Source organism: Thermobia domestica, chromosome 3 (genome assembly GCF_964235325.1).
Source record: "Thermobia domestica chromosome 3, izTheDome1.hap1.1, whole genome shotgun sequence".
NCBI lineage: Eukaryota > Metazoa > Arthropoda > Insecta > Zygentoma > Lepismatidae > Thermobia > Thermobia domestica.
In genome coordinates, this window is record NC_137456.1 from 144,556,762 (window position 1) to 144,568,555 (window position 11,794).

Sequence of the window (11,794 nt, forward strand, 5' to 3'; positions counted from 1 at the left end):
TCAAAGCCCTTTCTAATTTTTCAAACATTTTATTGATTATTTTTTCAGATTCTGCAGCAAGTGCCACATCGTATGCAAATCTTATGCATCTCATCATTCTACCTCCTACGGAAATGCCATCATCATCATGTAAACTCTTTTTCATTATCTCTTCTAGATAGACACTAAATAGTGTTGGGGAGAGGCAGCATCCTTGTCGAACTCCCCTTCTAATTGCACTCTCTTCCGTCAGTAATTCCCCTTTCCTAACCCTTACTTGTTGGTTCATGTATAAATTTCTTATGAGTCTACTATCTTTCCATTCCAACCCTATCTTCGTTAGAACTCCCAACAACAATTCCCAATTCACGCGGTCAAAAGCCTTTTCTAGATCAATAAATATAACATACACCTCTTTCCCTTTTTCTATAAATCTTTCACCGATCGCCCTTAATAATCCAATTGAATCTTTTGTGTCCTTGCCTCTTCTGAAACCGAACTGCTCCTCCTCAACTTCTTTATTTGTTGTTTTGTATAACCTTCTGTTCAGTATTCGGAGCAGAATTTTAGCTGCATGAGATATGAGACTAATTGTTCTATAATCCTCACATCCCTTTGGGTTCGATTTCTTAGCCATCGGTATCATGATCGCTCCCTATATAACTGCTCAAAATTAGCTTTGTAAAAGTTATAATCTGCTTTACTATGTTCACTTTTAGGACGGGTTCCCTTACTATAGCGAAAATTAATAGGCAATGCAGGGTGATGAGCATCTTCTGGTACTAAAGGTTGGGATTCACGTGTTACTTCAATATCATTTATATTTGCAAGAACTAGATCTAACGTTCTGTGAAGTTCATTTTTAATATTATTTAAAGTTTTTAAGTTATATAAATTCATAAAATTAATTAATTCGCGACAAGTGCTTGTTGAATTAAGAAAATCAAAATCAATTCATGTTATTTGTGGTTGATTCCAATCGACTATTAGGAGAATATTACTTTCCGGCTGGAAGCAGCTACATAAGTAATCAATATAATTTTGATACACACTGTTATTGGATCCAGAGGGAAAATATACAAGACCAAGAAAAAGACAAGAGATATTATTTACAGTAATTTTTACAAGAATAGAATCCAAGGTTATATTTGGCGGGGGAAGTGACTGAACTTTGAAATCTTTGTTTAATGCTAATAGTATACCACCGCCTTTTTTTTACCAGTGGAATTTAAATTTCTATCTGACCTAATAACTATATATCTGTCGTCAAACAGTTCATTATCAGCGTGGCTATTAGTCAGCCAAGTTTCAGTAATAGCAATTACTTGAAAGTTACTATTCAGTACGCTTTTGTAGAATGAGTTCAATTCACTTCTAAGTCCTCGAGCAGTCTCATAAAAAGCACTAAAGTATCGATTGTCCCTTGAAACATTACCGCGGCGGAAGGATCTATTTTTACTTACTTGTGAATATGCCTTATGGTAGCTTTCCATTTTAAATGAATCTTGTAGCTGTCACTAAAAAAGACCTTGCAACCCGATCTTTCTATTAATTGTTTACATACTACAACTTCTTGAAAGCAAGAAAGATATTTCCACCCATGTAGCACTGCATTCTAGTGGACAAATAGTGAACCTCCTCATTAAAAACGTGTATTTTGGCGCACTTCTCCTCCCTGTTCAAAAGAACCCGTTATTTCTTAAGCAGCGAAACTGGTTTTTCGTTTGTGTCAGCTGGAGGGCGATAGCAGGTAGCAAGCAAGACGACCCAGAAAGTTGCACATGGTTCAACTCCTTGCAAGATGGAAAAAAATGTTGTATGACCCTTTCAAGACTATGTTTGCATGGAGAAACATGGTAGGGTTTCAAGATTTTTTTATGACAGATACAAGTTTCATGTAGCGTGGCAACATGTCTTTAGAACATTTCCCTCAGGAGACAATATTTGACCTAGTTGTTCTTTGAGTCGGGTTATTGTTCGGTGAAGGGACACATGGATTTCTTTTATCTTGGGAATTCTGATGCTGCTCTTGATTGACAGGTGCTGGAGACATTTCAGGTGTATGAGTGCAGACAGTGTCTCCACTCGCCACGGGAGGGTGTCTTTCAACTGGATCTACATGAGTGGCATCTCCCTATTCACTTTTTTTCAAGTTCTGCAAGGGAATGCCTTCGTCCATTGATGAACAGATTGGGATAACGTATTTACGTAGTATGTCCTTGACTACGTGCTTGCACTAAATGGTGATGAAGTTTTCTTCTTTTGTTACACACAGCATATGAATAATCTTGCTCAACGTATACAGTACATTTGTCCCTCGTAGCTTTCTTCGATTTCTAAGAACACTTTCTTTCTTCCTATCCCGTAAAAATTTACACACAATGAGATGATATTTCCAACTACCGTACTAATATCTCGCTAGGATTTTGCGTTAACACTGACAACGAAATCTTTCATGCTTTGGTAGCTGAGAAAATTTCAATTACGTCCTCAAAATCCAAGTCTATGTTGTTTCATGTTTGATGGAAGAAATAGCGAAATTTATGTTTTTCCTGGCTCATAGGAGAACGCAAGTACGATTTCATAGTCTTCATTTTGCTGAAAGGTCGTTCAAATTATAAGGCATTTATAGGGAATATAACAAAAATTTGAAATGCAATTGACAAACTCTTATAGACTTCAAGATACGTATTTCAGAATGACTTATGGCGGAAAGTTCACATTCTTTAGCTTCCTGTGTGCATCTTAGTGAACGCATGACATCTTTACAATTATTTTTTAATTCGACATAACTCAGATACAATAGAGATACAATACATAGAGATACAATAACTCAAAATTAGAACAGCATGCTTTCAACGTTTCTTCTCTTTCATGTGATTTCTCTTGTACGAAGTTGGCAGTGAAACAGAGGTATCAAATTCAATCATTTAAGTCTTTCCTGTAGGAAAAGCGGTCACACCTTTGTTGTCTACAGCTTCATTGTCTAGAGTTTTATCTAGAGCTTCATTGATAGAATATCCTATTTTGGCTTGTCCAGGCAAAGGTATACTGATGCTTCTTACTTGCTTCTTCTTCAAGCATACGTCTTCTTTTACAGCATGGTCCCACTGTCCAGTTCCATTCTCTGCATTTTTTGTTTACAACATGTTTTACAGCGTACTCTGACAGTTTAAACTTCCAAGTATCAGTTGAGCTCGCTATGCTCTTAAACTGAATAAAAGAGTGATGAGAAGACATATCTTTAGATTACAGACACTTTTAGATCCGCTCAAAATTTTGGAGTTTATCACACCATAAGTAAAACAAAGCATCGAAGATCAATGAATGAATGTTTGAAAGAGCACCTGCATGTCCTCAGGCGTCACGTTTTCCAGTCGACATGTCGCACAGTTCTTTCAGTGCATCTACAACATAATTCAGTTGTCTAGAAAGCACCTTCAAAGTTTCTGCTTTTGAACTTCCGTAAGTACATCTTTCTCTTATCAGACCAAAGCGTGCATACTTTCCGAGAACAATCCACCGATGAGTAGATGAGAAAAGAATACAAATAAACGTTCCATTATTCCAAAGAAAGTGATAGCTATAACGTTAACGTGCACATCGTGTACGCCAATAAGATGTTACGGGGAACGAGTACACAAGAGAATTTGCATTTTGTATCGAAGTTTGAAGTCTAGAATATTGGTCGGCTATTGTAGCCTGGTTGTTATAGATTTGGCCTCTACAATCGTGAATGTTAAGTCCATCACGCTGAAGTTTGTTCAATATGTCAGCAGAAACTCTATTAGCAATCTTCCCCTCAAAAGCAATGAAATAAATAAATTCTCCTCAAATTTAAATGAGCTTCATTGTGTCTCCACAAATCGAATAATTGCAAGAACTGCTCCTTATGAAGGAAATCAGGAGTTGAATCAAATATAACACTGAAATACTTCACAGCTTTAAGTATGTGCTAGAAACTTTTTCATCAAGAAGGCTAATCAGTTGATTTTAGAAGTTATTACAAAAATAAGACAACAAAAATAAATTAGTCATTTTCGCTAGTATTTGCAGTCGTATCAAATCCAGTTTTACGATTACAAACTGTCACGATGGATCAATTGAATAATTTGAAAGCCGTTCTAGAGCTTCTCCATAATTAGTAGGTAGTCTAGATGTTACACTCTTTGGTTGCTGATGGTTAGTTGTTGATTGATTCGTCTATTCGCTAGCTTGCTTCAGGAAATCAAAACCATAATAATAAAAGTTGCAGAGAATATGATACAGATCAACACGAAATTTGACGAATTTTTGATGACTACTAGACCACGGTTGAGGCATTGGACAAATCTACTGTAGCAGCAAAAAATCCTGACCTTAGTTTCCTTACAACAGATACCCATTCTAATGAAACTTTTTGTTTCACTTTCTTCTACCAATAATATTAAATTGGTACTTTAAAAATATAACATGGTTCATTTTATTCAAAACGTTGTTTTATTTTTTGGCATATTCTACTTATAAATATACCGTTACTTATATACTATACTTGAAACGGGGACGCGGCACAAGTCCTAAACGGCACAAATCCTAAACAGCAAAAGACTTAAACGGCACAAGACCTAAAAATGATTTCGCAGCACAAGACCTAAACGGCACTAGACCTGAACGGCATAAGTCCTAAACGGCACAAGACCTAAAATTCAGGTCTGGTCCCTATATTTTTAGGTCTTATGCCGTTTAGGACTTATGAATGTTACTCTTTGGAACTTAATGAACAAATAAAAATGTGAATTAAACTTTATTTTATTATGTGTTTTTATTTTCATGCTACATAAATTTTTCTTAAACTATAATACATTGATGACGTTAATCTATTCATGATCACCTGCACTTTATAACATACAAACATAACAGAAATGAAACATATTTTGGATATATTCACCATGTTAAAAGTAGTCTACTAATAATACTTTGTAAAAGATCTGCACTTATAATATTCTTTCGTTATAGCCTATATGCCTACCTAGGGTATATATTTCTTAAGCAAAAATAAAACCTGACCACAGCAAACGGTATGTTTCTATAATCTGTGTTACGGTTTTGGGAACATCTCACTGCCTTCAAATTCTCACGAAGACAGTGAAATGAAATAAAATCTTTGACTTTTACGTCCCACGGTTATGCCGGCTAGGCTAAAGGAGATGGAAGATGAGAAATGAATGAAATGTAGAATGAAAGAACCCCGAGAAAACGGGAGAACCCGTAGGTGTGTGTTTGTCCAACACAAAGTTCACTTGACGCGAGCTGGGATCGAACGAGGGACCCCATGCAGCAGAGGTAAACGCTTTACCACTGAACCACTGTGACCCCTACGAAGTCAATGATATACGGGTTACCAAAATATAGGTGTTTGCTTGTGACGTATTTTATTTTTATACGTAATATGTAGTTTCAATAGTAGAATGAGCAGTACAAATAAATAATGCTAATATATCATAATTTCTGAATCATGTAAATATGCTATTTACTTGCTATTGGACAACCAGATATAAGACCATCTTCATTATCGCACGCACGAGATCAATAACGAAGAATACCCTTTCCAGTTTTTTCGCCAACTTCGAATATGTTTGTAACCCAGTTTGTCAGCTAAGCTAAATCTCAACTACTTGATTCTTCGGTGTTACATGCTGATATCTTAAATACTTTAACCCTTGAACTACCGGGGTATTTTTTGTAACGTGGACTACCAAGGGAGGGACATTTTGTACCTAGCTGTTAAGATTAAATATGTCTTACAAAAGCAGCAAATTAGAAATTCTTACAAAAATACACAGTGAATGAAGTAAACAATACACGGGATAAGACTTAACAGCTGTTTATTATGGTTCTATCTAGGCGACACTTCTAAATGTTAGTCACAGCTCCTACCAACTGGACCTGTGCACTTTGTGCCCACCAACTTAAAATAACAAACTTATGAGACATACTAACTTTCAATTTACACTACCGAAAGGTATACGCTTTAGCTAAACATGTTGAACAATGACATATTTTCTTACAGTTTTAAAGAAACGTATTAGAAGAGTAATTACAGAAAACATACTGTAGTGGGCACAAAGTACCCCAGCCCTATTGGTAGTGCGAGGGCTAAACAAGATAAATTATTATCAAATATGGAGATAAAATTGTTAATAACCATAGAAGCTAGTTACTTAATCTGAAAAATATTCTCATAAGTGCAAATTACGGTATATCAGGAGCTTTCTTCGTATTAATGATTTACGTACTTACACAGCATGTGGAATGTAGAGAAATGTCTGAATTTTAGTTAAAAATAGATTCGAGATTACTATTTGTCATTTTTGTAGTTAAATGATAAACTTTTGACAATTGTTATCTGTAAAATTTAAGAATGTTCGGGGACTCAAAATTCTAAATGGAGTCAGAAAGTCATAAATTTAATGGACTTCGTAATTTTAATTAGGTTTCGTGCTTCGTGCAATGATGATTATAAGAGAAGTGTCATATAAAATACAGGAGTAAAATCATCAAGTAAGGCAATTAGTAATAAGAATTAACACATTTCTTTTCCTACTTCTAAACAAAATCATTGACCTCCTTAAAATTAAAAAATCCCACGCTATCATTTTCTAAATTCTGTGTTAAATAAGCATCATTTTAAAGAATTATAAAATATATTCCAACAGCGTTCTTATTCAAAGAAATACATTTTGAACCAATTATGACAGTCTTCATTATAAAGTAAAATTTTTGGTCCGTCCGTCTTCTGATTTCACAAAATCGCTTGACGTTTTCCTACTATTCACAAGTGGTTATCTGTATTCTATTGGTAGAGCTAGTTATAATAGGAATCTGCAGATTCTTGAAACCACTGAATTGACAATTGATAGTATTAACTGTGTAGGTACTTTACGAAGCAACTGAAAGCTAAAAAAATTAGAATACCTGCTACGTGCATTAACTTTTCATTTGTAGCAGTGGTAGTTCAGTAGTACAGCACTCACTTATAGTATGTTGGATCTCTAGTTCGATCTCAACTCGAACCAAGTGAGTTTTATGGTGGACAAGCACCAAGTGCGTAGATTCTCTAATTTCCTTTTACTTTCTTCAATCTATAATTTATTTCGTTACCATCACTTCTCATTTTACAATTACCTTGGTACTTAATCGTGGGAAGTTATACTAAAAAAAAAGAACTTTCTATATTTGAAATCCGAAAGAAAGAACATATTAGAGCAGGGTCCTTTTCAAAATACTCACTGAACGCTGTAAGAGGAAAACCAAAATATCAGTAGACCCAAATGAGTTCTTTTGAAAGAAACGTACAATATTTAGAGATAGAGGATGATTTTCTTTTCAGAACATATTTATGAAAAGTGATTAGATTACCACAGAGTACCCCGAGTCACCAACGTACCGATATAGTTTGCAAATTTAATTACTGTGTGTTATATGAACAATTTAATTTGGTTAGTGCACACATCATGAAACGTTAGACTATTTTATCGAATATCACAAGCGAATAATATATTAATGTAACCAAGATATATGTACACAGATATTGTGACAAACCATTTAAGCTATGTCAGCGTCTTGAAATTGCTCCACAATTCTTCGTGCTCCACAGTAACTAGACAAGTATTAATTTATCAATAAAAAGAACTATGTGTTCAAATACTGATACATTTTAATATGTGGAGGAATTCATATAACTCGGGAATGCCAAGACAGTTACATTCTACCTGTATTATAAATATTTGTTATTATACGATTATGCATAAGTATTTCACTATAGCTTTTCTATACCTTGAATATCGCAAATTGAGGTTGTCGTAAGGGACAAAAGAGTACCTTTTATTACAAGAAAATCTGGTAGTTCAAAGGAAACCTTGTCCTACTTTTACATTATATTTAATATAGGTTATTTCCACATGGCACATGTATTGTTAAATTTAGTAACAAAGGACTACAGGATGTATCCTAGGACCGATCTCACAATCACAAAGTGATGTTTATGGAAGGTGTACATGTTTTAATATTGAACGAAATACATACCTAATTCACAAAGATGGGAACTCTTGTATCTTTTCATTTACATATATGCTCAGTTTCAGGTTGAACTTAAATTTAGGTGTGACACATAGGTTTTGGGTTATTTACAGTTTTAAAATTCCTATGTATTAAGATAAGTTGCGTTTTTGTTACCTGTCAATCATTTGTATGGATTTGCGTTTATTTTTCCGAGATTCTTTAAAAAAGTCTATTAAAAATCACTAAAAGATAATGAGGTCGTAAGATAGTGCGGAAGATCAATTTCTGTTTAGTTGTATTTTTGTCCTATGCAGAATAGGTCAAGGAATGAAATACTCTTTCTTCATTCATAATGAGATTTTCTCAGAAGTATACGTTAACTTTATTCCACGAATTAATAGTCAAAATAAAATTTAAATATAAGTTATACTCTCTATGTTGTGACTTCAAGATTAAATATCATTTGGTATGAACGATGAATTTCAAACTTATATTGTTTACTTGCTAAACGTTTTTACCAGACAAATGTAAGTAAATTTAGTCTAGTTCTTTTCTTTCAATGTTCATAGTTCTGATAGAATGTACTACGTGAATATTAGTAAAGTATTTCTTTCTATTGATATATAACTTTATGTCACCAAAAGGTATAAACTATATACTATATAGCATTTAGAAAACCAATTATTTCACAATTTACAGTATCATTTAAGTACTTTCTGAATTTCAAGATACTGACAGTTAATAATAATTTATACTTGTTTCTTTTTCTTTTTGAAATGTTAAAAATATTCCATATATTGTCTTTCATGAGCTAGTTAGCGTCATAATATTCCACACATTATCTTTCATAAGTTAGTAAGGATCATGTACTTATAGTAGTTACTCTCATAACGTTGCTAACAACTATTATTGCACTTTTAAGAGGCAGTGGTAAGAAATATCTGATCAGTGCTACAAGTATTGATAGTGCCGGATTTCCATGTTTTGCGCCCATGGGCCCTAGAGGAATTGCCGCCCCTAACCACACCAAACACACCGCTCTCCAAAACTTTCATTCTCCTGTATCCATTTCTTAAAATATTTCTTTTACGTTTGCTAGTAAAGTATAATTATTATTATTACTAGTTATTACTGTTCTTATTTCTTTTACTCATTTTATTCAATATATCTTAATACACGGAGAAAAATGCATAATCCAGTCGGCATGTAAATGCTGTTTTTACCAGGTTACGCGCGTCACCACATTAAGTAATGTTGTTTCATCAGTAGTACGATCCACACCACCGTCCAGCGAAAATTTTGTATTGTGGGACCTCCATTTCAAACCTAGAATTAACGCCATACCCATTCCGACGGTGATAACTTAGGTATATAATGTTGTTATTACCTTCCTACGAGTATCCCCTCTTGGTTCTTTCTAAATCTGTGACTCCCTACCTTACGAGAGTAATAGTTTTTAACACGAAATCAATCATGTGAATAATATTATCCAATCACAGCGAGTCTAGTTCGACGCCGAACTCCAGATTGGGCATGGTGTTCCCACCTGCTGTACTTTTATACATGAAATTACATTACTTAAGGAGCGCACCCGCGTAAATACGATGTATCCACACGGAAATCCTAGTCCTTTTTTTCTCAGTGTACCTATATCTGGCCAGTATTTGGAGTAGATTCATTAAACTTAGCTGGCTTCCGCTTACATGGTGTAAAAGACGGCAAAATATAAAGCAATCTTAAATGATATTATTGTACCTAAAAATTTACAAAATGACGTTTCTGAAACCTTTGTGTATCAAAATTTGTTTACGCCTTGCTTTGACATTGGCAAAATCATTAATAACGTCATCATAATCAAGTTTAACAGTCAAATCATTTTCGATTGCTGTAACAGATAGATCAACTAGTCTCTTCTGAGAAAGAATAGATCTCAAATAGTATGGAAAATAATATTTCCGCCGCACAGTTATATGATGGTTTATGTGGTGTATATAAAAGCCCTTTAAGGCAAATGCGTATTTTAGGATATAAGTCCTGAGGATTTTTCGATATGAGAAATCGGTTAAGTTACGATAATGACATTTCTTCAGCACTTCCCAACTTCTCTTGAGCTAAAAGTCCTTTTAAATGAAGGTACTCAACAACAAACGAAGATTCCTCGATGTCAGCTACATACATTTCCTGCAGAGTGTTGCTGCTATGGTGGTTTCTTCGGCACTCAAGTTGCATAGATTTGTTAAGAAGGAAAATCTACTGAGAACTTCATTGTAGACCGCGATTTTCTTGTTCAATTCGGAAAGAAGCTTGTCAATGACCACAACAAAGAACTTCTTTTTCTTAATCTTTTAGGCCTGTTTTCTCATTCACCGTCAGTTTCAAGAACAGTCTGGAGAGTCTTTAGTTGTTTTCTCACCAGCCATCTTATAGACTTAAACATACCTTTTAGTTCATCCACAAATGTAAGGAGAAATGTGTACAGATCACAACTGTAGCTACAGTCATGTTATGGGATTGTACTTTTTCATTTACAGAGTTAAATCCACTGAGAATGTCTCCCCATACGGCTGCCATAAATAAAGTTTAAAGAGAAACAAGGGGAACAATAGTTTGTGAAAGTACGAGTGTCGAGCTGCCTACTGCCGTCCTTTTGAGCAGATCCATCGACAACTGATCGAACCACCACAATAACCAACTGACTTATGACAATATTTGCTACTATATTATCGTAGTCACAAAAAAAAATTGGCTTTCGCTTATTTTATTGAGTTGTTGGTGAAATATATATTTTTAATAGTTATATCGTTTTAAAAATATTTTTTAAATTGCCGCCGTGGTCTCGGGCACATTTAGCCCATGCCTAAATCGAGCCAAATGCACAGCAGCATGATAGTACAGTGTTCCAAACCTGATGCCCGTAATGCAGAGCACACAGGAAAGAGACAAAAAGTTTAATGGTGTAGACATAGTACGTAGTAGAGTACATAGATGACACTCTGTCATGTAGCGGCAGTCACGGCACATCCAGCATATTTACTGTTCGACTGTGCCTCGTGATGGAACGTGTGTTGTGTGGTGCTGGTAATACAGTCCATTATTCCCACCGAGAACAGGCTAATATGTTGTTCGTGTATGGCCAAGCAGACGACAATGGTCGGGAAGCAGCAAGAATTTACGCGGAGAAATATCCTTATCGACAGCAACCGAATCACCGAACGTTTGATGCAATATTTAGGCGTTTGCGTGAAACAGGATCGTTTGAGGGAATGGATGAAAGTAGAGGCCGTGTGGAGTATGTTCGTGCACCAATCCTCGAAGAACGTGTGCTACAAGAGATTGCGAAAGTGCAGCAAGCTTTAGGAAAGTGGTCCGCGAATATGATATAAGCCAAGCGACTATGTTAAGTATTCTGCACGACAACAACTATTATTCCTATCACCTGCAACGCGTCAGGCATTATCACCTGTGGATTTCCCTCCGCGAGGCAGGCTTTCTCAGTGGTTATTACACAGGGTCGCCACTATTGTTCATTTATGTCGTCAATCCTCTTTTCAGATGAGGCGGCTTTCGGTAGGACTGGCGTCATCAACCTACACAACAGTCATCTCTGGGAGACAGAGAACCCCCATGGAATGGTTGAATCGTCTCATCAGGAACGGTTCAGCGTCAATGTTTGGGCGGGGATTCTTGGGGACCACCTACGTGGACCTGTATTTCTGTCACAGCGCCTCAATGGAAGGCTTATCTGGATTTTCTGCGGAACACTTTGCCTATTGAA